At 38.9% G+C, this 24,937-nt stretch overlaps 1 protein-coding gene across 1 annotated transcript in view; it reads left to right on the plus strand.

The window, feature by feature from the left end:
- MAPKAP1 (MAPK associated protein 1) overlaps positions 1-24,937 on the plus strand; it is a gene marked incomplete in the record, with an annotated part of 2,444,893 nt that overhangs the window by 836,750 nt on the left and 1,583,206 nt on the right.

A 24,937-nucleotide genomic window follows, 5' to 3' on the forward strand; every position in this document is an offset into this window, starting at 1 on the left:
TGAACAGGTTGGAAAATATACTTTGCAATGTGGTTTTGATTCACTAGAGGCATCTTGCAGGGCTGCTGTTACTGGGTCTGTACTTAGAAGGCATGCTTGGCTTAAGGAGCAATCCTTGGCAGATCATGTTAAAGCTAAATTACTGGATGCTTCCTTAAATCAGGACTGCCTGTTTGGCTAAAAGGCAGAAGAAGTTCTTAAAAAGATGGAGGAAAAAGCTAAATGTATGCAAACTGTTAAAGATTTCTTACAAGTACAACCTCCAAGATTTAGTCGGCATTGGCCCTTGAAGAATTGGTCCTATCCTGCCTCGTCCAGGCCTTCTCAGTCCAAACCCAAATCCAGCAGAGCACCCAGGCTTCAGTCCCAAGGTACGCAGAGGACTAAGCAGTGGGGGGCCCCCACTTTCAAATCTGGGAGTAGTAAAACTCCCCCCTATGGTAAACTGTCTCAGTGACTTAACTTTAAAACTTCCAAGCACTTCTCAACTGACGGCCCCTTTGGGGGGAAAGATTGCTGTAGGTGCAAAAAACTGGGAACTCATTACCCAGGACAAATAAGTTTTAAATCTAGTTTCCCAAGGATACAGATTTCACTTCCACACGTTACCAACCCCAAACGGTTGGCCAGATCTACCCCCAAATCAGTGGGCAGAGGCTCAGAAGCAAGTGCTCTCTCTCTTAAGCGTAAAGGCTATTCAAACTGTACCAGAAGAGGAAAAGGGACAAGGTTTCTACTCAAGACTTTTCCTGGTACCTAGAAAAGACAATTCATGGCGTCCTATGATAACCCAAATGTGATGACTGCAAATGTGAATACACTCGAACATCTACATTTATGGTAAGTGTACACAACTGTACTTTATGCATATATCACACCTCAGTCGTCAGTAGGAGACCGAATACAGGAACAGAACTTTGAGGCTGTCTGCATAGGACATATTAATTACACCCTGTATTATTTTAATGAGCTCTGTGGCCACTCCAGCCTGGTCAGATACATGCTGAAGGGTGCATTATACTTGAATATAGGTCTAATGAGGGCTGAGTATAGTGGACTTTGATCTCCTTAGATTTGGACGCCATGCCCTTACTTATAAGTTGTGCCACATAGAAGGATTTTCTCACTACCATGGACGCATTGTGATCAAAGTTCAGGTTACAGTCAACCTGAGTTCCCAAGTTCCTTACCGCTAAGTCTGCTCTTAAGGGAGTGTTGCAATGTTGTAATTTGCAGGGGTGGACGTTTTCCCAAAGATTATAGTTATGCATTTTTTTGCACTGAGTTTTAGGCCATTATTCTGGCACCAGTTATTTGTCTGTGTCAGACCCACCTGGACAATATCTATATCTTTGAGGGATTCGGTGATTGGACCCAGCTTTCAGTTTTCTGCAAATTTGGTTACCCAAAGGCCTTCTACATTTGCTTGACATCAGAGAAGACTTCCCAGTTCTGAGCCATGTGGGACACCGTTAATAACAGTCCTCTTGGTGGAGGTCAATTCCCCCATTCTAACTTCATGTCCTATCTGTGAGCCATTTGGCAGTGCATCAGGTGACATAAGGATTTATGTTTTAATTTGTGAGTTTGTCTATAATATTTGAATGAGGTGCTTATTGTATGCCTTTGCCAGTTCAGAGTACGCAGTATGTACCGTTTTGCCCTTGTCCATGACTCTAGTGATCTTCTCAAAGAAGTTCACCAAGTTTGGTAGGCATGATCTGACCTTGATGAAACCAACTGGGATGGGTCCTGTGCTTGAAGAGTTCCTATGTCTTTGCTGTATTTTGGAACCATAGGTGTCCTAGTAAAGAAGTATTTTTAGTTCTATTAAGGAACTTGTGTCTCTGCATACTGCTGAAGGTCCTCTTGACAGGGGACTTCATTTTGGCTTTTGTGTATACTAGCGTGATGTGCTTTACTTTTTTCTGGGAAGGAAGCCTTATGCAAGATGTTAAGTGTGGGTCCTTTAAAAGCATTTGATCCCTTTTTGCTACGTATTGCAAGGTACTGACATTGCAGTAAGAAACAGCTCCATGTTGGCAATCTTTTCATGCTCCTTCCACTCTAAACCAAACTGGTTAAGTTGTGGTAGAACATTTTAATGCAGAGTGTACCAACAGATTCTAGAAGAGTGATGTCTTTGGTATCCTCTTCCTTTTCACCTAGTATCTTCTTTTGTTGCAGTCAGATTATCTATCATTATACCATGACCCCCCATTAATATTCCAAAATGTGCACGCTGATTGGTCAGCATGAACGTTGTAAATTGACTTATACTAATGGAAAAAGGTCCGATCGCCCAGACTTTTTCCATTACTATAAGTCTTTTTTAAAATATTGTCTCGCTATGTTAAACTCCTTTAACATAGCGAGACGGTGTGTAAAAAGCAACGGAGATCTTGCTTTCTCCGTTGCTTTTTTTTAAAACTGTCTCGCTATGTTAAATGGGTTTAACATAGCGAGACAGCTTTAAAATAAGCAACGGAGATCTCCGTTGCTTATTTTAAAGCTGTCTCGCTATGTTAAACCCATTTAACTTAGCGAAACAGTTTGTAAAAAGCAACAGAGAGCTTTCTTTCTCCGTTGCTTTTTTCAAAACTGTCTCGCTATGTTAAACCCATTTAACATAGCGAAACAGTAAAAAGCAACGGAGATCTTGCTTTCTCCGTTGCTTTTGCTCACAGTTCTGATGTACTGCATAGGCATACGCATGCGCAATACATCAGAACTGCCGCAGAATACCAGACAGCTGTGGAAGGGCAGCAAGGAGGCATTATACAATGCCATTATCTAAGAAAAGTAATTATTTTTTTTCTTACATAATGTCTTTGTATAATAGCAATAACCCACTTCTGGGTGTGGGTAATGCTGGATTTACCCACGGTTGGCTTTGTTTGGCCACTCAGGCTTCGCCCTCGTGACCAAACCACGCCAACCATGGGTAAATCCAGCATTACCCACACCCAGACGTGGGTTATTGCTCTATGAGCTACCGTTTGTTTTCTGTCATCATTGTGAAGATGCGCACACAATAAGTGTTTTTGCCTTCCGTTTGCTCTGTTTTACCCTAGCCTGCATTATGGCTTTGAGACTTTATAGACTTTTGTTGTTCAGGAGATCAGATAACCAGTATATCTGCTGCCTGTACTAAACACCAAATGAAAAACATCTTGTAATGTACTTGTGTTTGCTAGTTATGACTTAATTTTAACTAAGTCACATTCTCCAGGAGGGAGGCTTCACAGGGATATTAAGTTGTTTCCCAAGGGCAGTGTCGCTGGTCATCTGACCCTTTGTGTAAGGGTATCGTCTCTTCCATTGCTTTTCATACATCTATCAGAAGTTATGATGCACAGGGTTTTCAAAAATGTGGCAAGAGTATGTAGGGAATTCATCCAGTTATGACAATAGAATACAAAGATTTTATCTGTCTTTATTTTAGATGAAAGTTATTCTGGAAAACTGAAGTTTAAATGCTGCCTTATTGTTTCAGTATGGGATATGGAAATTACTTGCACCATGTGCTAGCTAATGAAAAATAATAGTGTGTTGAAAGTTTTCTACAAAATAGTTCTTAAAATGTTGGTATTAAGGTGACAGCTTGTAATAGAATTGGCCTACTTTAACAGTTTACTGTTTGCCTGCTTTATGTGTTCTAATTAAGTGGAACAATGGGAAGAGGAGGGTTATGATGAAGCATGTGTATGTTAATACATCCTGGAGATGATGTTATAGTGATCATTGCTATGCAGATAAAGAATGTCTTGTAACTGCCTTTGCCTGCTGGAGCCCTTTAAACATCTGGACCTTTTAATTGAAAAATCGACTGGTGCTGTGGAGTGCCGGCACTCTTAAGTCAACAATTCAAGCTCAAAAATATAATTGCTAAGATATATTTAAATTATATTTGAATTTGCATGCTATGTTATTTCTTACTGATAAAAAGCTAGGTTAAAATTTTATAAACAGCAGCAAAAATGAGGCAAATTGAAAATTACATGTAAAAGACCATATTTTCCTCATTTGATGACAAGTATTTCACGAGAATGCAGTCATTTTGTAATGTTATTGAAACATGCTAATCCACTAGGCTGCTTTCACTCGGTGATTGAGAACCAAATTGCCCTTGGGAATACCTAGGGGACAGTATTAAATGTTCACTGTTTTCAAAGGCGGTCCTTATTTAATTATGTTTTTTGTTTTAGTCCAAAACTGACAGTATAAAGTTACTTATGGTGCATTATATCTTCTGTTGAGATCTGTTTAGATTTTCTTTCAGAATATAGCTTTACAAATGTGAGTGAAATTTTGAAACCAAAGATAATTATGTACATTAAAATGTAATTACAGCTAAAACAGTTAATAAATGCCACCTTATTGTACTCTGAAGAATTTCTTGTCCTCTGAAGAATTTCTTGTCACAAGTTTATGATTGCCGTGATCTTTTTAGTGTAATATAGTGTAATTCTGGATACACAAGTTAGCTAGTTTTTGTTTTGCTGTGGCGGTCAAAAAAATTAAAAATACTGAATTTGGTAAATTGGTAGTTTTGCTGTAGTCGTAACAAAAAAAAGATATGTATTGAGTTTGTAAAGGTGTACACTGCTAAGGTTAGTCCCTCTTCTGTAATTGAAACATTTCTTTTATGTAAACTGCGACTAACTGATTTGACAGAGAAGAGATGCTGCATTATTAGACGCGCAAGCTATGTAAAGAAATAGAAAATGTTTAAAAGTGTCTATCTGCATTGCCATCTAGTGTAGCAAACACTGTGTATGGTGGCAGCTGCTCATGGCTGCCGCTTGAGTCAGATGCGACTCATCATTGGATGTTGATGATTTACAGTGCCGCAGTAGGAATCACAAACAATGAAAATGCACACACTGTATGTGAGTAGTTATGTCTGCTGCATTATACCTTACACTATGACAAATAATAACTTGAAAAACAACTTCCCAGGTTACTTGTTGCAGTTAATATTCAGAAGAGCCAGTCATTTATAAGGTTAGGCTGTCACACACTAGTTCAAATTTCATACCACCCAATGTGCTCTTTGCACCTTCTTTTCCTGAAAGAGGCCACCAGCCTAATGGGACTTGGTGATCAGCAAAGAATAAATACATAAAAATAAATAAATACTGATTTTTTATTTATTGTAATTAACCGGGAAAAGCCGAAAGACGCAACATTTATTGTAATTTTTTATCAACTTGACTATTTTGACAGACACTGGCAGAGAGCTAAGTCAAGTCAATATGTTTTTGTATGGGTTATTACTGTAGAAATATTTGACTGTTAACTAATTAAAGGAATTGGAGTTAATTGCACTTGATTACAAAGTGCACAATGACACAGTAAAGGATAAAATATAAGTGTGTTCCTTCAAAGCCAGTGAAACTTTAGCAAAGATGATTTTTTTTTTTTAATGGGGAAGTTCAAATAGTCAGTTTCAGTGTGACGAACATAGCATAATGTTCTGTAAAGTGTTGATTTAAGTTAATATTTCCTTTTAAATTAGTGTAGAATAAGTGAGAGAGGAAGTTATGGAAGATGGGCAAGTTTGAAATATGACAATACAGCAGAAGTATGAATTAAAATACAAATGAATATTATCATAATGCCCAATTCTGGTTACTCAGTAATGTTGAACAATAGGTTGCTTAAGCCAGGATACACCAGCATGTTAACCAAACAGGTAACTTTTATTCTATACAACATCACAGCTCTGTAAAATGGTTCTTAACAGTTCAGTCACCTTGAAGGCAGTAGATGAAAGGCATTATGGGATACATGTGTTCTTAAAACAGTACTGTACAATGGTTATATTGCTTATTCACACTGTAAACAAACTCAAGCCACTCTGCATCCTTAACATCACGTCTTTCCCCCAAGGAAAGAGAACCTTCTCTTTAAAATGATGCATGGATGTGTGCACAACCAATGCACTCATACATTCAACACTCTGGACCTTCCCATTTGAGTAATGACAGTTGTCAGCTTCTGCCATCTTCCGCCAGGGATATTTGCCAAATCCCATAGTCTAGTCAGAACTATATCTTGCAATGTAGGTAGGATGAACCTTTCTCACACACCTACATCAAGCTGTTTTAGATCAAAAAAGTCCATACACTACCTATAATCTTTTCTTACTGGGACCTCTGCTCCACACCACACAGTTATACTTTCAGGTATGCCGAGGCTTTGCATTCATTTTGAGTTCTGCCTGTTTAGACCGAATAGGAATTGGCACTCTCCTAGGTGAGGCTAAGATGTGAAACAACATCTTGAATTTAATGTTTATTAGTTCACAGTTAATCAGACCTGCTTCAACAAACACATCCTCACTGACTATTTAGCAGTTAAGTCCATGTCATGTACCACAGCTCTGTTGAGCAGATTATGCATGGATTATTCAGTGCATAAACCCAGAACTCTGACTTGTGCCCCATCTACTCAGACATGACTAGAAATCTTCCAGTATACTTCAGTTTGCTTGCTATGCTATGTATTTCTCTCTCTACTTAAAGCAGCTGTGGATTCTTAAAAAAAAAACTTCTGCAGGTAGTACATGCTATAAGAGCAACATCTTGAGTTCTATGGATAGGAAGTTCCACTTGCCAGTCTGATTCAGTATTGTTTACTAATCTCAGGAAAATGCTTTCTGAACATTGTTTTTGGTCTTCTTTTTAGAAGTAACTTGTTTAACTTTGTCTTACAAACAACAACAAAATGACCAAGCCTTTTCGATCTCTTACAATTTCTACTTTGTTTTGCAAACTGCACACTTATTTCTGTTATACCTTGTGTTTGCCAAACTTACATTCTCTCTGTTTCTGGTAAGTGTGCTTACTTTGATCAGAATTATCTTTTTTTTTTTTTTCTAAACTGGATATTCTTTCTGCATTTTGCTTCACGCACATCGGCCATATTTAAATTACTGTTTTGCTGCATTTTTAAGGCTGTCTCTCTGGCAGTTTGTATAACTGTGTTTCCAGTAAAATTTCTGTGTCTGATATTGGCAGATACTACTATGCTCGTTGATGTGCATTTTTGACTGAAATGACATTTTTGTTTTTAATTTGCGAAGAAGATCCCAGTTCTGATAACATGTCATGATGCACACCTGTGGTTGCATATTAATGTTGAACAGTAGTGATGTTAATGCCAGGATTCACCAGCATTGTAACCAAATGGTTAGCCTTTATTCTGTACAGAATGGCAGTTTGGTAAGAACAATGTTAACAATATAGTCATCTTGAATACACTAGTACTAGGAACTGGACTCTATGCATTATGGGCTATATGCAATCTTAAAACTGCCTTGCTGTTCATCAGTATCAGACTGGCAATGACCTAGAGAAATATACACAGTATATAGTGATTCAGACAGCTCTCTTTACTTATCACAGGTGAGATCTTGATGACCTGCTGTTGAGTTGTTATATTTAAGTAAGGTACTAATATTTTAGGCTTTTTATACTTCCAGCTGCTACCTGATTTCAGAAAGGTGCTAGTTAATGCATTTTTTAATCATTACATTGCTAGGTAAAAGCATTTATTAAAAAAAATAAAATAAAATTATATAACCTTGTGAATTGTTAAAACTCCTCTGTTGCAAGTGTGTGTGGAGACTAGGATGCATGAAGAGTAGTTGATGTACAGATAGGGTGATGCAGGTGTACACATTTTGAATGTTATGCCTTTGAATGTACTTCCATTCTCAAATCTGACATTATTTCCCATTTTCTGTTACATCCAGTTTTCACCGTAAAGTGCATTACATGTACTGCTTGCAGTAGTAATGAAGGAAGGTGACAAAACTCCATGGCAATTTGAGTGAATGCTGGTAGTCATTTTTAAGGGGCTTATTGTCATATTCCTAGTAATATGAAGAGGAAATACTTTGACCACTCGCTGGAAGACAAACATGTTTTCCTTCAGTGCAATACTTAAAAAAGAATGAGTACATATTATGTCATTTTCAGGAAACAGACAGTGGACCTGCATGTCATTCTGCTTTCGTGTTTTACTGGTGTAGTAGTGTATATCTTGATCATGATAATTTTTAATCCAAAAGTTTTTTAAAACTAATGTTTCTTCCATTATGTTGTATGAAGTGTTTGTTTATTACTAATGTTTCTTCCATTATGTTGTATTACGTGTTTGTTTATTACATAAACACAACTGCAGGCTTTTAAAACTGTATGCTGAGTTGCTGGCATCTTATATAATGAGTAACATATCTAGCTTTGGGTCTGTGTTTATAAAATCTGTTTTGTGACGTCTGTAGAATTGTTTTTATTGTGTACTGCAGAAGCAGTTTCACCTGACCAGAGTACTTATGAGATGTATTTTATCATGTACTCGTCCTTGGAGTCATTACATGATTGGTTAAAATTTCATCCATAATTTAAGATGGTGTTAATGACTATACCGTAACCTTTTCATGAGATACATCATCTAGTAATGGAGAAGGGTATACATTTTCCAGTGGACTTTTCATTAAAACTTGGTATTAAATCTTAAAGTGCCTCCTCATACTGCAGGAATTGATAGAGTTTAAAATGTGTAATTCATCTTTATGGTGTTAAAATCCTCTTTTTACATTTAAAGCATATTGATTTTATTATATAATATGATTTAATAAAATAGAGGTCTTTAAAACTGTAGTAGAACAATGAAACTCTTCCACAGAAATTACTTGGCCTTGATACCATATCATTAGTGTAGAATTTGACGTTAATGTAATAGATTTCCTAACATTGTGAATTATTTATATACTGAATAGCTCTTCAAGACAGCTAATTTTTATTACAGTTTTGATCTGCCACTATACTCTCTTCTATATATAGATGGACAGCTTGCTTCCACGTAGTTTTAAGTGGTTAAAACTTAGCATTTACTGTTCCTGGTAAAGGGAAAAGACAGTTTGATGTATTTTATACTGGATTGTTTGTTACCCATTTTGTAAATCATTTGAGCTGGGTAAAAATGTTATCCTTTTAATTACTTTCATTAGCATAAATTACCATGTCATTATTAAATGTTACAGCTTGTTTATAGATAACCAGTATCTTAAAGCTGTTGGTTTGAATTGAGCTCATCTTGCATCTCTGATTCTAATTTCTGGTTTACTGTATTCTGTCAAGTTGCCAGAAATGTTAAGGAATTTAAAAATAATAGACACTTGCTTCATCTTCTCAGGGACCACACACCTGACTAGCATTTCATAAGAACTGCACTACATGTTGTAGAAAATTTTAACATGTTTTTTACATGTCTGTGTATTCCAACTTTGTGGACAGAATTAAGCCAAACACTTGGCTGTCTATTTTTAAGTAGGGTCTGTAGGTTTAACTGAGAAAGTATGGTAAAGTTACTGTTTATCAAGTAGTAAAAACAAAGGGGATGTCTAGTTACCCTGATCTGAATGGAAAAGAAGCATATTGTGGAAATGACCGTAGCAAATTAATGATTGCAACAAGCCCACATCTAGTCTCTGCCAGTGAATTTGTTTCACAAAACTGGCTTATTGGTTATGAACAGAGAGAAGGAAAAAAATTGCCTCCTTACTATGAGCCAGATTTAGGTTAGTTTTCCTAATCTTAGTGAGTGCTATAACAGTTCAGTTGTATTCAGATAAGCCAAAGAATATTAACCATCAAAGCAAAGGTCTGTACCTGTTTAGATTAGGTGTTTGGCAACTTGTTCAAATTGTACTTCACTTTTTTAATTTATTTTTTTTTATTTTTTGTATTTATAACTTTTAATCCCATTTCATCATTCCAGCTGATTTGACAGTTTTACTGAACCGCTACTTCCAACCATTAGCTAGTGCTGTAGTGCCTTGGGTTTGTTTAATCTTTCCCATAATCCTCTTTGAGCCTTCCCCCTCAGATCTAGTCTGCCACCATTGCGATTGGAGCTCAGTTACATAGCCAGCAGGCAAGTGCTCTCAAATTTTCTATTTTTTGCTGTTTAGTGTAGCCTATCACTTTATTTTCTTACTTATTTCATATTTTCATGGTTTAATTGTGGTTTCTGGACAGTTAGTCCCATATTTTCTTTCCATTAAGTCCTCAGTTTCCTTGGCATGCAGTCAACTACCCAACGTCATAAGAGTTTACATACCTACAAGTTAAGTCTATATAGAGATATCTATGTTTGTATGTATTGGTGTTGTACAGGTGGTCTTACCTTGTCAATAGTTTGTTTCATTTTTACACCTTTCTGGCTTGTGGGTAAGACTTTAAAAAGTGCTCAAGATGTGAGCATTAGATGACACCTCAGGATGCACATGAAATGTGTTTTATCTCTTTAGGGCCAGAATACCTTGATAATTATTCTGTTTCCAAAGGGTTTGGTCCATGATCTCTAGCAGGCAGAAAGAAAAAACAAATTTTTAAAGGTCTTCCTTCAGCAAAAGCAGTTTAGAAAGCAGAGAAGAAGAAATATAAGGAGAGAGACAGAGGTAAGGAGTCTAAAAATATAGAGCAGAGGAATCGGGATCATTATCTTCACCAAAATTGGCTAGGGAGGTTTCTTTCCCTTTAGTAACAAGACAGAAGTCTCCATCTTTGGAAACTATTGTGATTAAGGATAACTCTCCCACTAAGTAGACATTCATCTGAGAGTTGACTCATTTTTTAGTATACAGAACGGAGACTGTAAACTTTTCATATAAACTTGTCAGAACATATTAGTACTAGACGGATCATGTAAACGCACTTTGCATATGTAAACCATTAACTCAAATTTATTAACTCTTCAAACTATGTAACCAAGGACAGAGGTTATTACTATCTGGTGTAATGAGCTCTGTTCATCTTCTGACACACCTGTATTAAATGTTCAGTCATGTATATGTGACTGGTGGACAAATCAGTTTTCCTTCTTTTGGATGTGGAAATGCATTTCGGATTGCCCATTTTAGGTCTGTCCATATTGCGCTGCCTCTGTTCACAACTTGCACACAGGCTTTATGTAATTGTTGATATGCCCCTGTGGTCTCACTTACAAGACATGTTTATGTAACAGTCAAGGACAGCATAAAAAAATTTCATTCAACTTTGAGCTTTGCAGTACAAATTATATGCTTTTTATGATGTGTTTTAACAAAGAAGATGCCTTTTAGGCTATATTTATAGGACTGGTAGTAACTGAAGGAGTACTTTACTTGTGATTCGAGAATATCAAGTCAAATCACTACAAATTCTCCGCATTTAACATCCTCTATCATCGGTTTAACAGGTCCAAGTCCCTATTTAGGAAAGTTAATTCTGCTGGCAGTACAAAGGCATACACAGAATGCATGGCATACACAAAGAAAATAATCACTTTTTCGTTAGGAAAGCAGTATTTTGGATAGAAGATTGTAATTAATCATTCTTAGATTAACTGCCTAGATCCCTTCACCCTTAGTGCCACAAATATGAACCTTTATATGTGACATCTGTCCCTGCCCATCCAGGTCCCTCTCACTTTTGGAAACAAATGGCTTATTTGTGCTTTTGTTCTCTCTCCTGTAACCTAAGCAGATTCTGTCTTCATTTTTGTAGTCATCCTGATGTACCTGCCTTGTCATAGATCTTTGTTACACACACACAAACACACACTAGTAACTGCATACAAAAAAAAATGTCAGTTTACAGATTGGCAGTAGCAGCATTGAACAGAATGTATGGTTGCCTTGGTTTAGACATCACAGCATTGAACTCATTAAGGAATCATGGATTGATCCAGTTGCTTTTATTTATTTTATTTTTTATATATGTATACATATATGTAAGAGTACCTGTTAGCTGTTATCGAAAGCTACTCATAATTCTTTGTGGTAGAACCAGTATTTTCCCTGTCCCCACTTGAAGCTGTTCCAGTTTGGCAACAATTTTGTGATATTTGGAATGCTAGGAAAGTAATGACTGTCAGTGGCCCGCCATTTAACTACCATCAGTTCAAAGAATTCTATCATTCCCAAGGAATGAAACAAAAAAACATTGACTCCACTTGAGCCACTAGTAGGTGGACTAGTGGAACATTTTATTGCAGAATATAAGCAAAGAAGTAAAGATAGCCAACTCCAGAGGGATTCACTGTGAACAAAAGTAAAACAGCATGCTGAGAATATGCAGCACATCAAGTCAGCTGCAGATGTTGCTCCATTTGGTTAGCCTGCTGTTTAAATGCAAATTCAGGAAAAAGATACCTTGCATAACTAGGCCTAACAGACTAGAGGGAGAAAGACAACAGGGAAAGATATGCTAATTCAAAAGGCCTTGGGGAGCATTGTTTTTATGAAGGGCAAACTGTGTATTATGAGAAATAAAAACACAAACAGCTCTGTTTTCAGCTCAGATGCCTACCACATAAGATGCAAAACGACTAGTGATTACTTTAACAAGTAACAAACACATTGTCACAAAGCATTGCTCCATTTCTAAAGCTAAGGCACCAATGGCATTGGTGGTGGTGAAAGAAAGAATTCTGTGAGTCTGACCGTGTCATCACATTAACCCAGTAAGTGAAATTTCCACTGAAAGATTACCTATCAGACAAATTTTCACATTCAGAACAGTTCAGAGAGCTGCAAACAGACTTTATGTAAATGATTTAAAGTGGTTTGCCAATGAAGAAAAACATATCTGTGCATCACAGCATGTGGCGCATAAACTGCTGATCCATTGTGTCTCCCCATCAGAAAGATGTTCACCTTTTCATCCTCAACAAACAAAAACTTACAAAAATTACATTTTCAGTACACTGATGCCGCAGTGTGTGAACAGTGAACTTTAACTTCTGTGACATCACCATAAGTAAAATGTCATGGATATTGATAGATTTTAATGGTTATAGCACTGCATGTGCACAGTGATTCCTCCATTAAAGTCTATCGACGCACATCATGCTAGCCTGAAGGTGATGTGACCATAGGGTGAACTAAATTTATTTTGACCATTGTTTTAATAAAAAGCTTACAAGGCTTTTTATTAAAATGCAATCACCAAACATAGACCGACACAATGGAAAATATTTTGCATCCCTTCACTCCTCAGATGCTACAAAGTAGATCGGAATATTGGCAAACACTTTATTTCTCATCTGTCACCTAAAGTAACAATAACATTTACAGTTCATCTGAAAGTAATGTACAAGCACAAATGTCATTTAAAAAAATTTTTTTTTTCATGTAATAAATTCAGTTATCCTTGTATGCATAAGAGACTGTGGACTATATGTGGTGTGTATATAGAAGCGTGAATACACACACACACACACATACATATATATTTATATATATATATATATATATATATATATATATATATATATATATAAAACACACACACACACACACATATATATATATATATATATATATATATATATATATATCTGCATGTGTGTGTGAATATGGTTCCCCTTCAAAACATCTAAAACTCATAACCTCTAAAATCAAAACCATAACATCGAATTTCATAACATCTAAAATGTGTAATATGTATATCATCAAACGTGTAAATGCTATAGTTTAAATTGTTAATCCTGTGGTATCACTCTGAGATGTAGTTTTTATTTCTATAGTTATTAGAAATTTATACTATTTATATAGTGTTTATTTTGCCACTCTGTATGTGTTTTTAGGACATATAGGTAAGTGTTATAGACATTGTGTGTACATTCTTTATGGTGATCTTGATACATTGGGGTTTGGAAATTAACTTTTTTCTACTGTAGTGCGTTCTCTGAGTTGGTCTGTTTAATTTACAGGGGGTGTGGGGGGCATCCCCCCCCCCCGTGGAAAAGTAGGAAAAAGTGTGTTCATTTGGTGTCGTTATATGTGGAGGGGATGTTATTTTCATGTGATTTGTAGTGTTCGAATTTGTGATGCACATATTAAATGTTATGAAATTCGATGTTATGAGTTTTAGATGTTTTGGGTTTTAGATGTTATGGTTTCGATGTTATGGGTTTTAAATGTTTTGAAGGGGAACTGTGTGTGTTTGTGTGTGCATATATATATGTATATATATATATATATATATATATATATATATATATATATATATACATGTATATATATATATATATATATATATATATATATACACACACGAGTCTACTTTCTTTCAATGAAACCTCATTTCACTGAATTTGAATTCACCTTGACCAAATCGCTGAATGCTCAAATTACTGAAAACTCATTTCACTGAAGTGAAGTACTGGCACTGTGTAGAGTACTGTAAGGCAAGTGAAAGGTATATGCCCTGTTCCCCACTGTAGTCCGATCCTGGAGTTAGTATATATAGTTAGGGGGGGTGGGGGTGTAGCCCCCCACCTAATTTGGTCTTGTATTATATTTCACTGAAAGCTTTATATCAGTACATTTTAAACCATAGACATGCATACTTACGATATCAATGACTAACTCTTTCCAGAAGACAATATATACCCAAACTAAGTGGGGGACTATGCCACCTACACCTCCCATTGTGGGGTGCTGTGCCCCCCACACCCTCCAACTATATATACTAACTCCAGGATCGTACTACAGTGGGAAAAGGGCATATACCTTTTTACTTGCCCTTGAGTACTCTACAGAGTGTCAGTACCTCACTTCAGTGAAATGTGATTCGGTGACATGAGTTTTCAGTCATTTGAGCTTTCAGCGATTTGGTCAGGGTGAATTGAAATTCAGTGAAATGAGCTTTCAATGAAACAAAGTAGAACTATATGGGTCTACCATTGAAAGCTCATGTCACTGAATTTCAATTCACCCTGACCAAATCGCTGATAGCTCAAATGACTGAAAACTAATTTCACCGAAATAGACTCTTGGTAGACGATGTGAGACAGAGAATAGCTGGAGTTTTTTGAGTCTATCCATGTAGGACATGTGTTTAAGGCCTAGGATCCTCTTCATGAGGTACTTTTGTAGCCTCTCCAGCTGTTGCAGGTGTGTAGTGAGGTACATGCCAAATGGGGCATTATACTTTATGATTGGTCTAATGAGGGAAGAGTAGAGAGAGATGATGACCTCTCTCTTCCTGGATGCAAAACCCTTGGTAATGAGATGCGCCACATAGAAAAATTTTCTGACCACAGTGGCAATGTGGTGGTCAAAAGAGAGGTTACTGTTAGCCTGTGTCTCCAGATCTCTCATAAGGCCTTCACTGTTCAGTGGGCTCCCATCTATGTCATAATTGGTGGGAACTGAGTTTTTCCAAAGGGGATGACGCATTTTTTTGGCATTAAGCTTAAGGCCATGGTTTCGACACTAGTTATTGGTCTCAGTGAGGCCTTTCTGTAGGATGTCTGCATCACTTTGGAAGTTAATAATGGTTCGCAGCTTGCAGTCGTCTGTGGACTTTGTCAGCTAGAGTCCCCCTGTGTTGGCCTGGACTTCTGAGAAGTAGATGCCAAACAGGAGAGGATCCCAGACCGATCCCTGTGGGACTCCACTCATGACTGGTCGGCAGTCCGACTTGGAGTCCACTATTCTATCTGTGAGCCAATTTGCAATCCACTTAACAATACGTGGGTTGATACCCAGTCTGGTGAGTTTATCAATAATTCCTGAGTGAGGAATGGTATCAAAGGCCTCGGCCAGATCGAGGTAGGCTGTATGAGCTGCCTTACCTTCATCCACAGCTCTGGTGACTGACTCAGAGAAGTCAGACAGGTTGAGTAAGCACGATTTACATTTCACAAAACCAAATTGCGTGGGATCTAGAGTTTGGAGAGTCCCTATATCCTTGTTAATTAGGTCCATGATGGTGCGCTCCATAGCCTTACATGTCAGACTTGTCAGGCTAATAGGACGATAATTTTCAGGGTCTGTAGTTGCTCCTCCTTTATGGAGAGGGATGACTGTAGCAGTGAACCATTCAGTAGGGACAAAGCCTGAGGTGAGGCTGTGTGTGAACAGGGCATACAGATGTGGTGCCAGTTCACTTTGTATTTCATGTAGAACACAACCAAGGGATGTTGTCAGGTCCCGTGGAAGCTGTATTCTTGGCTTTGGACAATGCAGCTTTAACCTGTGCTGCAGTAATGCTGGGTGCCTAGCATTCTTTCGGTATTGAGATTGGTCCTTTAGGGGGGAGAGAGGGGTAAAGGTGGCATGGAATCTGTCGGCCAGTATGTTGGCAATATCTGTTGGCTCAATATAGGAGGTACCATTGTGCAGTAACTCAGAGCAAATCTGGGTAGAGGGATCTCAACTTTTTGTTGAGACTAAGGGAATTTTTCCAGTCTTGAGACCATCTTTTTCTGCAACAGTTTCTTCCTTCTGTTTTAGAGTTTATTAATGCCAGGGGACCACCAGATTGGCTTCCTTTTTTTGGAGGAGAGGGTCTTGGTTCTGTTAGGCACGGCTAGTTCATGCATTTATGTACGTGTTCGTACAGTGCATGGTGTATGATTTGGCAGTCATGCATCTATTTCCAATTGGCATGGTGCCATGAAGTTAGCCACCTCTGTTTTTAGGAGTCCAAAGTCAGCTTTGGAGATGTTTTTCATGATGGATACCTTTGCAGGTTTGTGGGTGAGATGTGGATTTCCATGGTGATTAGTTTGTGGTCATATCTAACCAGGGAGGAATTGACTATTGGTGTAGAGCAACAGTTGCCCATGTTAGTAATAACCAGGTCAAGGATATTGCTTCCTCTAGTGGGGGTAAAATGAGCTGGTCCAGGGCATTGGAATCGATGAATTCCAGGAAGCTTTGGGCCAGTGCCTTGTTGCATGAGTAGTTTTCCCAGTTGATGGAGGAGTAGTTGAAGTCACCTAGTAAGTGAGTGTTGGGTTGGATTTAATGGTTTCCAAGGTGCTTAGGAATGTGGAGTGGGAGTATTGGGACATGGTTGGGGACCTATAGCAGGCTACGACCTGAATCGCCATCTTAACCAATGTTAGTTCTACCCAGGGTATCTCAGATGCATTATGCTGGACTACTAGTCTGGAGGTGTTCATATCATTTGTGAATATGGAGACATCACTGCCTTCGGAGCTTCGGTCCATGTTCTGGGGGAGCTTCGGTCCATGTTCTGGGGCCGAAAGGTGTGGAATGAGTTGCTGCCTGGTAGTGCAGGGGTGCTTTCTCCTGCTTTAAACCAGGTCTCTGTTATAGCACAAATGTCTATGTTCTCCATTTTGAGGAGCGCTTCAAGTGAGTGCATCTTGAGATTTAGACTTCTAGCATTAAGCAGCATGACCCTCAGATTGCATTTATTTATAGCTGTTATGGTGGTAATTTAGTCTTTAGAATACCACCTAAAAAAAGGCACTTATAGGGGTGGAAAGAGCCTTAGCCAGTACCCGGAAACCCAGGGGTGACAGATGCAGGCCATTTCTTGCAAAGCATCGAGGTCTGTCAATCATGTTATCCCAAGCAGACAAGATACTGGATCCCTTTAGAGTGACACCAGAAACTTAGCCAATTGCTGAAGTCAATCATTTTCTGTTTGTACTGCGGTATAATTCTGGACGATGGTAGGATGTTGCTCAGGGCTATGGTCATACCTGCTTGGACCACATAATCCAAGAGCTCCACCATGTCTCTCTTCATGTAGTCCAGGGCGGTGAATTTCAGGTCATTCACACCCACATGGCAGAATCATATTTGTACTTGTTGTGGAGTGACCTGAGTCCATGTGTTATTTGTCAGATTCTAGCACCTGATAGACAGCTGACTGTAATCCTCTCCTTATTCAGCCTAGTGAGTGGGACATCAGTGTGCCTCACTATTGAGTCACCTATGATTATTGTATTGGGCAAGCTGTTTTGCCTTAGGGTGTTAGGTTGAGGGGCACACTGTGTAGTTGAGCTTATGTGTCTTGTGCTGTGTTGTGGTGGTCAAGTGCGTTACTGCCTTGGAAGTCTCTGCTGCTTGGATAGATTTCTGTTGAGAGCCTCCATGAAGGTGGGTGTGTGGTTTGTGTTTTTATGCGAGTGCTGTGGTGGTGGTGGGTGTTCTGGAGGGCTATGTGCTCCATGTGGTGTGGTGCAGGTTTTGACCTCCTCTTGAACAGCTATTCCAGTCTTGGCTGGAGAGTACATGACTTTCAATTTGGAGATATAAGCGTGTCTGTCACAAGTCTGAGTGTTGGGAGGTAAGATGAGCGGGTTGCCTGTGTACATAAGGCAGTTGCTACACTGCCTCAGAATGCCCAAGGTCACCAGGTTAATAGGAGAAAGCATAGGAAACTGACCTTTAGACATGCCAGGAGGGATGGTCATCATTACTAAGTACTGGAGCTGTTACCTTATAAGACGTCTAGTGCTGATAGCACTTGTGTGCTACAATAATTGCTACAAACAGCCTGATGAAGTGCTAGGTAAATAAGCTAATTAAAGTGCAAGAGAGAAGAGGTCTAGCAAGATATAAGGGAATAATTGAAGAGCAGACTTTCTGACACCGGTAATATACTTTAAATGCAGTGCAAGCTAGCACACTTGAGTGTCTAGCAATATTAAAGCAAATACAGTTAAAATAAATGCAGTTAAATGAAAAAAAACACGTAAATTAAGTGCAGAAAGCAGTATAACCAGAAAAAATCAAAATGGAGGCATTTAAAGTCTCTTTCTCCTTTCTGTTGCTCTTGTAGTCTCCTGGATGGCAAAACAGGATCTGCAGAGCATAAACCTGTGCAAACACGGGCTTTAACTTTTTCTACCCTTTAGAGAGTATTCTATCTACCATTGCTGGTAGTTTACTATTCTAAATATATTTAAAAAGTCTGAGTTTTTCTCTCTCTTACTCTTTCTTTTTGTTTCTTTTAAGCTATGGCTGAGAAATCAACTGGTTTGAAAAGGTTCAGTTCCTGTGGGCACAAGATTCTTAATTCTGATGTCCACAGGAAGTGCATCTACTGCCTATGAGTGGCACAAGTTGATACCAAATGTTTTGTTTGTGCAGTGTTTAAATCTTAAGCACTGACTGATATGTGTAATAAGTTGGTCCTTAAGGAGATCCTGCCTTCCTTTTCATCTTCTTCATCAGGGACTCAAACCCCTAAGTAAACCTAGTAAATCTTCTTCAGAGACTAAGGAGCCTCGTAAGAGATCTCTTGCCCATTCTCTGAAGGCTTTGACTTTCACCGTAGCTTCTTTTGGAGCCTCTCAAATAATTCATAAAACATTGGATCTGACTTCTTCAGTTCCTAAACGAAAGCATTCGGATCCAAAAAACTCTGATCTGACTGCTATACTGACAAGGTCTCCTAGAATCCGCTCCGTGCTCGCCCAGGTTCAAAGTTGAACCAGTCTCCACTCGACTCCTTTCCCTGTTTCTCTAAACAACTCCAAGGAGATAGTCTAGGCTACAATCGATAGTCTTGTCCATCAGGTCCTCAAGAAGTTTTTCCGAAGGCCGATGTGTGGATAGGATGATAAGAAAATTCCTCAGAATTCAGATTCAGATGGGGGTTATTTCGTATCCATCTCCCATTGGATCCGTGAGCCTTCTGTCCACTTCTTATATAGTGATCTCTGCTTTTCTGATCTATCCATTGGCTTTGGAGCCTTTGGATCCTAGAGCCCCAAGAATATTGTCGGATCTGAAGATGGCAAGGTGTTCATTTCTGAAGGCCTCTCTGACTGACTCTGCTCCTATTCTTTTGGATCAGGATGAGTCTGGAAGCTGAACCGTCGGTGCTGGATCTGGGTGGGGGGATGGGGGGTTGGGTTCCACTCTGATGTTATCAGAGCCGTCCTTTCCCCTCAGTGTTTCAGCGCTGGATAGCTTTGATCTATTCTGCATCATCATCTGTCCTTCCCAGTCAGACTCACTCAAGTCTACAAGAATCATCTTTGTTGGTGGTTGAAGTTTGTCTAGGCCATCCTTTTATCCTGTCTCCTCCAGTAGCCATGGTAACATGGATGCCTCCTAATTAGGGTGGGGGCCAGTTCTTGAGATGGACAGACCAAAGCATGTGGTACTCCCAAGAGACCAACTCATATATCAGTGTTCTAGAGATGAGAGTGGTCCTACTAGCATTGCAGGCCTTTCAGGATGTTCTCTCTCTAGGGACTATTACGACACAAACCTACAACATGTCCGTGTTCTGCTACATCAATAAACGGGATCTCGATCCTTACCCCCTTTGTCAGTAGTCAATTAGAGTGTGGCAGTGGATGATCTCCAATTGCTTTTTCATGGCAGCACACACACAGGGGAAATCCAGCGTACTAGCAGATAAACTCAGCAGGTCCATTTTGCTGCCTCACGAGTGGTCTCTCAATCGATCAGTGGCAGAGAAGTTTTTCTATTTTTGGGACCAAACTTGCTGCATTCTCTTTGCATCTCCCCACAATAAGTGCAGCAGGTTATTTGCCATAATCGCTTCTCAGAGGGAGTCACTGAGAGATACTGTAGTCCAAGTTTGGCCCTCCTGTCTCCTTTATGCTTATTCCCTGTTGCCTCTAATTCCAAAATTCTTACAGAAAGCACTTTTGGAGAAGAGTTCACTTAACTTCATTGCCTCCTTTTGGCTTTGACAAGTTTAGTTCCCCTACATTTGGTTTCATCTTCGATATCCTCCATGGATACTGGACCACAGTCCAGACCTTTTCTCTCATTACAGTGTCACACATTTCAAATTAACCACATGGTTTCTCCAATGCCTTTGATAGCTAGACAGCCCAGGCTTTCCTCCCCAGGCTGACATATACTTCCGTCTTCCCAGAAGGCTTCTGCAAGGAAGATCTATAGGAGTAAATGTAAAAGATTTTCAGTTTGGGCTCTTCAGAAGGCAATTGACCTTTACAGTACACCTATATCTTCGGTTCAGGAATTTTTAGCATCTGCTTTTCAGGAAGGTGCTAGTTTTTCTACAGTCAAAGTTCAAGTTAGCAACTGTATTTAATTTTTACTCCGGAGAAAAAGCTACCTCTTTAGCTTCTTCCAAATTGTGCAAGGCATTTCTTAAAGGCACCTTCTTAATTAGACCTCCAGTGAAAGATCTGTCACCTCCTTGTCATCTAACAGTTGTACTTCTAGGGTTGACCCAACAACCCTTTGAATCATCAGCAAAATCTATTTTAAAATTCTTTTATTGTAAAACAGCTTTTCTAGTAGCTGTTACATCTGCAAGATGAATTTCTGAATTCCAGACTCTATCTTCCAAATCCTCTTACATTGTTTTTCACAAAGAAAGAGATACTTTACAGACCAGTCCATCCTTCTTACCAAAAGTAGGGTCTGAATCGAATATTAGTCAAACAGTTAATTTTTGTCTCTTCTAATTTCTCGAGTTTTAGATGCACAATGTGGAGTCTGCATGTCCTCCCTGTGTTCGCGTGGGTTTCCTGCAGGTGCTCCAGTTCCCTCCCACATTCCAAAAACATGAAGTAGGTAGACTGGACACTATAAACTGACCGGAGGTGTGGTTGTGCGTGTGAGTGTGTGGTGTGGATGATCTACTGCAGCACGTCTAGCCACCCAGAGGTGTAAATCGTGGCTCTAGATGATTGTCACTGTTTAAGTGAAACCCCTACTCCATGTGCAAAAATGGGAAAAGGGATTGTGGGTGGATGGGTGAAGTTCAGAGCTTGACATGATTTGATTGTGTGTGTGTGTGTGTATATTTTGTGTATGCGTGTATATATATATATATATATATATATGTGTGTGTGTATATATATATATATATATATATATATGTGTATATATATATATATATATATATATATATATATATATATATATAATTTTCTTTGCAGTTTATTAACCGGGATAGTCCATTGGGCCAGATTGAGGCTTTTTTCAATGGAGGCCCAGGGAGAAAAGCTCCATCTGAATACATATACAACTCCACAGAAAACAATTATGCAAACAATGTTTAAAGAATCAGTACAATGCACCATTGTTTATAAAGTTGCTTATAAAATTTACAGAGTATCATGACTGTAAAAACACTGGAGGTGATGCAACAATTTAGTTTAGGATATCAGTAAATACTTTATGTAGGTTGTTAAAGTCAACAGAAAAGGAAATAGGAGATAAGAGTTGGGAGAAGGGGGATGGTGAGTTAGAGTGAGGAGGAGAGTAGGAGAAGGAATACAAGATGAAGGTGGAGTGGAAAAGCGGAAGGTAGAGAGGAAGTGGAATGTGTGGTGTGTAGATTAGGAGGGGTGGGAGCAAGAACACTCCCATTTGGTAAGAGGCAAGAGTGAAGCAGGCTTTTGAAGGTAGAGGGGGATTTTGTAGTTCGAATGTGGGAAGGAAGGGCGTTCCATTTCTGTGCTAAGGAGTAAGGTAATAGGAGTTGGTCAGGAGTGTGTAGTGGTTTGTATACTTTGAGAAGGTTTTGATTGTTAGATCTGAGGGATCGGTCAAGAAGATGCATAGTGAAGGTAGAAGCTAGAGAAAGGGCAGTGTGAGGGTTTGAAAATGAGGTTGTGTGTGGTAGAGATTTAAATGTAGGAGAGATAGTGGGGAAGCTCTAGCCAGTTTAGTGTAGAGAATTGCAGTGATGTGAAGATGATTTGGCGCCTATGGCAAACTTTGCAATTTTATTGTAGCAGGATGCCAGTTTAGCTTTGAGGTAGGCTTGGAGATTGGTAAGGAAGGGGAGCGCCATACGTAGGAGAGAAGGTAGGTTGTGGAGAGAGTAAGCTTAGAGGAGGGGGTCAGAAAGCGACTGGCGGTAAAGCATACCAAGCTTCTGTTGAGAATTTTTTAATGCTAGTTTGAAGGTGCATGTCAAACTTGAGGTGTTCATCAATAATGACTCCGAGAAGCTTGGTATGGGAGACTACTTCAATTGAAGTCCTATTATGACTTGTTATGAAGGAGTTTTTATCTATTTTGGTGTTTTTTGTAGGGATGAATATCATAATTTTGGATTATGTATGTGTATATATACACACATACATGTGTGTGTGTGTGTGTGTGTGTATATATATATATATATATATATATATATATATATATGTGTGTGTATATATATATATATATATATATATATATATATATATATATAATGTGTGTGTGTGTATGTGTGTGTGTATATATATGGTGCCTGGTGTTAAAGCCATGGCCTCAAGCTCAATGCCAAAAAGTGCATTGTCATCCCTTTTGGTAAAAACTCTGTACCCATGAACTACCACATAGGCGATAGTCTACTTAACACCAAATGTGTGATGAGACCTTGGGACACAGGTGGACAGTAGTCTCTCCTTTGATAATCACATCACCACAGTAGTCAGGAAATCCCTCTACATGGCACACCTAATCACAAAAGGTTTCTCATCCAGGAAAAAAGAGGTCATTGTTCCCCTCTACTCATCACTCATTAGACCTATTATAGAGTACCGACACCCCTTTTGGTATGTACCTCACAAGACATCTACAACAACTGGAAAGGCCGCAGAAATACCTCACAAAGAGGATTACCGGCCTCAGACAGATGCCTTATGCAGACAATCTCAAAAAATTCTAGCTTTACTCCGTCGCATATCGCCTACTCAGCGACGATCTCTGCCTAACATACAAAGCTTATGTCAAACCCAGAGCTGTTGGAATCCCAATCCCTCCGAGCTACACGCTCTAGGGAACTAAACCTTGTCACCACAATAAACAGAACATGCTGGAGGGATAGATTCCTTTCCCAGAGACTTCCCATACTCTGGAGCAAACTACCTATCTATGTCAAACAAAGCTCCTCATTAGCACTCTTCAAGAAGAATCTTGATGATTGGATGGGAGATAGGAACTTCACCCAGGGGAGATCACTTCTGTGGCTCTGCTTGACAGGGGCACAGGAAAATAATTTTCTTGGGTGGCAAAAGCCAGGGTACCGTTTGGCTAGGCTTGTATAGGCCCTAGGGCCAATAGCCTAGTACCTACCAGTGAACTATGATTTCACCTACAGAGGACAAGAGATTTCAGGAAATCAGAACAGCCGTTTGTTTCCTTCTCACCAAAACAGTCTGAGATCATCAGTTTCTAAAGTTACCCTGGCCAAATGAATTACGATTGCATTTCTTTTGCATATATTCAACAAGACCTTTCCTTATCAAAGCCTGCTAAAGCAAATTAGATCCATGGAAACTTCTTCCACCTTCTGGTCTAGAACCTCCATTGATAACATTTGTGCAGCAGCTACTTGGTCTAATGTGCTCATACCTTTATTGCTCATTACAGACTAGATTTGACCTCCAGAAGCAGAGCTGCATTTGGTTTGACAGTTCTTCAGGATATCCTTCCATGAGGAACACCCAGATTCACAGAGTTGGGGACTCTGTTCTACATGTTGAGGAAGAATGAAAAAGAACATAATCAGATATTAAAGTTATGTACTCACCATAATTATGCATCTGTGTTGTCCATTTTCATTCTTCGTCAACTCCCCATCCTTCTTCCCCCTTCCCTGCTTCTTCAGTGACCTTGTGGATTTTATTGAACCTTTGTTCCAGGTTTGAGCCCTAGCCCCTAACTTTGCTGTTTTTTCCTTTTTCCTGCTCTGTCTCAGGATTTATAAGGCAGCAAAGTCCGTCTGAGGTATTGTTAGCTAATGTGAGCATTATGGGTAGAAGGAGAAGCTTGTTGGATCCAAAAGTCTGGTGTATGCATCCAAGTCAGATCTGCTACCCACATTTTGAGGAAGTATGCAAATGGACAACCCAGATGCACTGTTATGGTGAGTTCATAACTTTAATTTATGTAGTTTAGTGGATGGAATTATAATTCTGTTCAGGATTCTTAGAAGGTAGAGATGTGAATGTGGAGGTGCCATAACCATTGAGTAGAACAGTAGATATATAGAATCCTTACTAATCTATCCAGAAGAGAGTTCAGAGAGAAGTAAAACTGAAGTGAGGCATAGTCATAGGTCTGATTTAGCCTAGAATTCATGATGTAGTTTGTGCCACTTTTAACAAATATTAAAAGAAAGTTGGATATATGTATGTTGAAAGATGGCAGGCAAGATTT

The sequence above is a fragment of the Protopterus annectens genome, chromosome 16.part0 (assembly GCF_019279795.1).
Source record: "Protopterus annectens isolate FY-2018-M chromosome 16.part0, PAN1.0, whole genome shotgun sequence".
Classification (NCBI taxonomy): Eukaryota; Metazoa; Chordata; order Ceratodontiformes; family Protopteridae; genus Protopterus; species Protopterus annectens.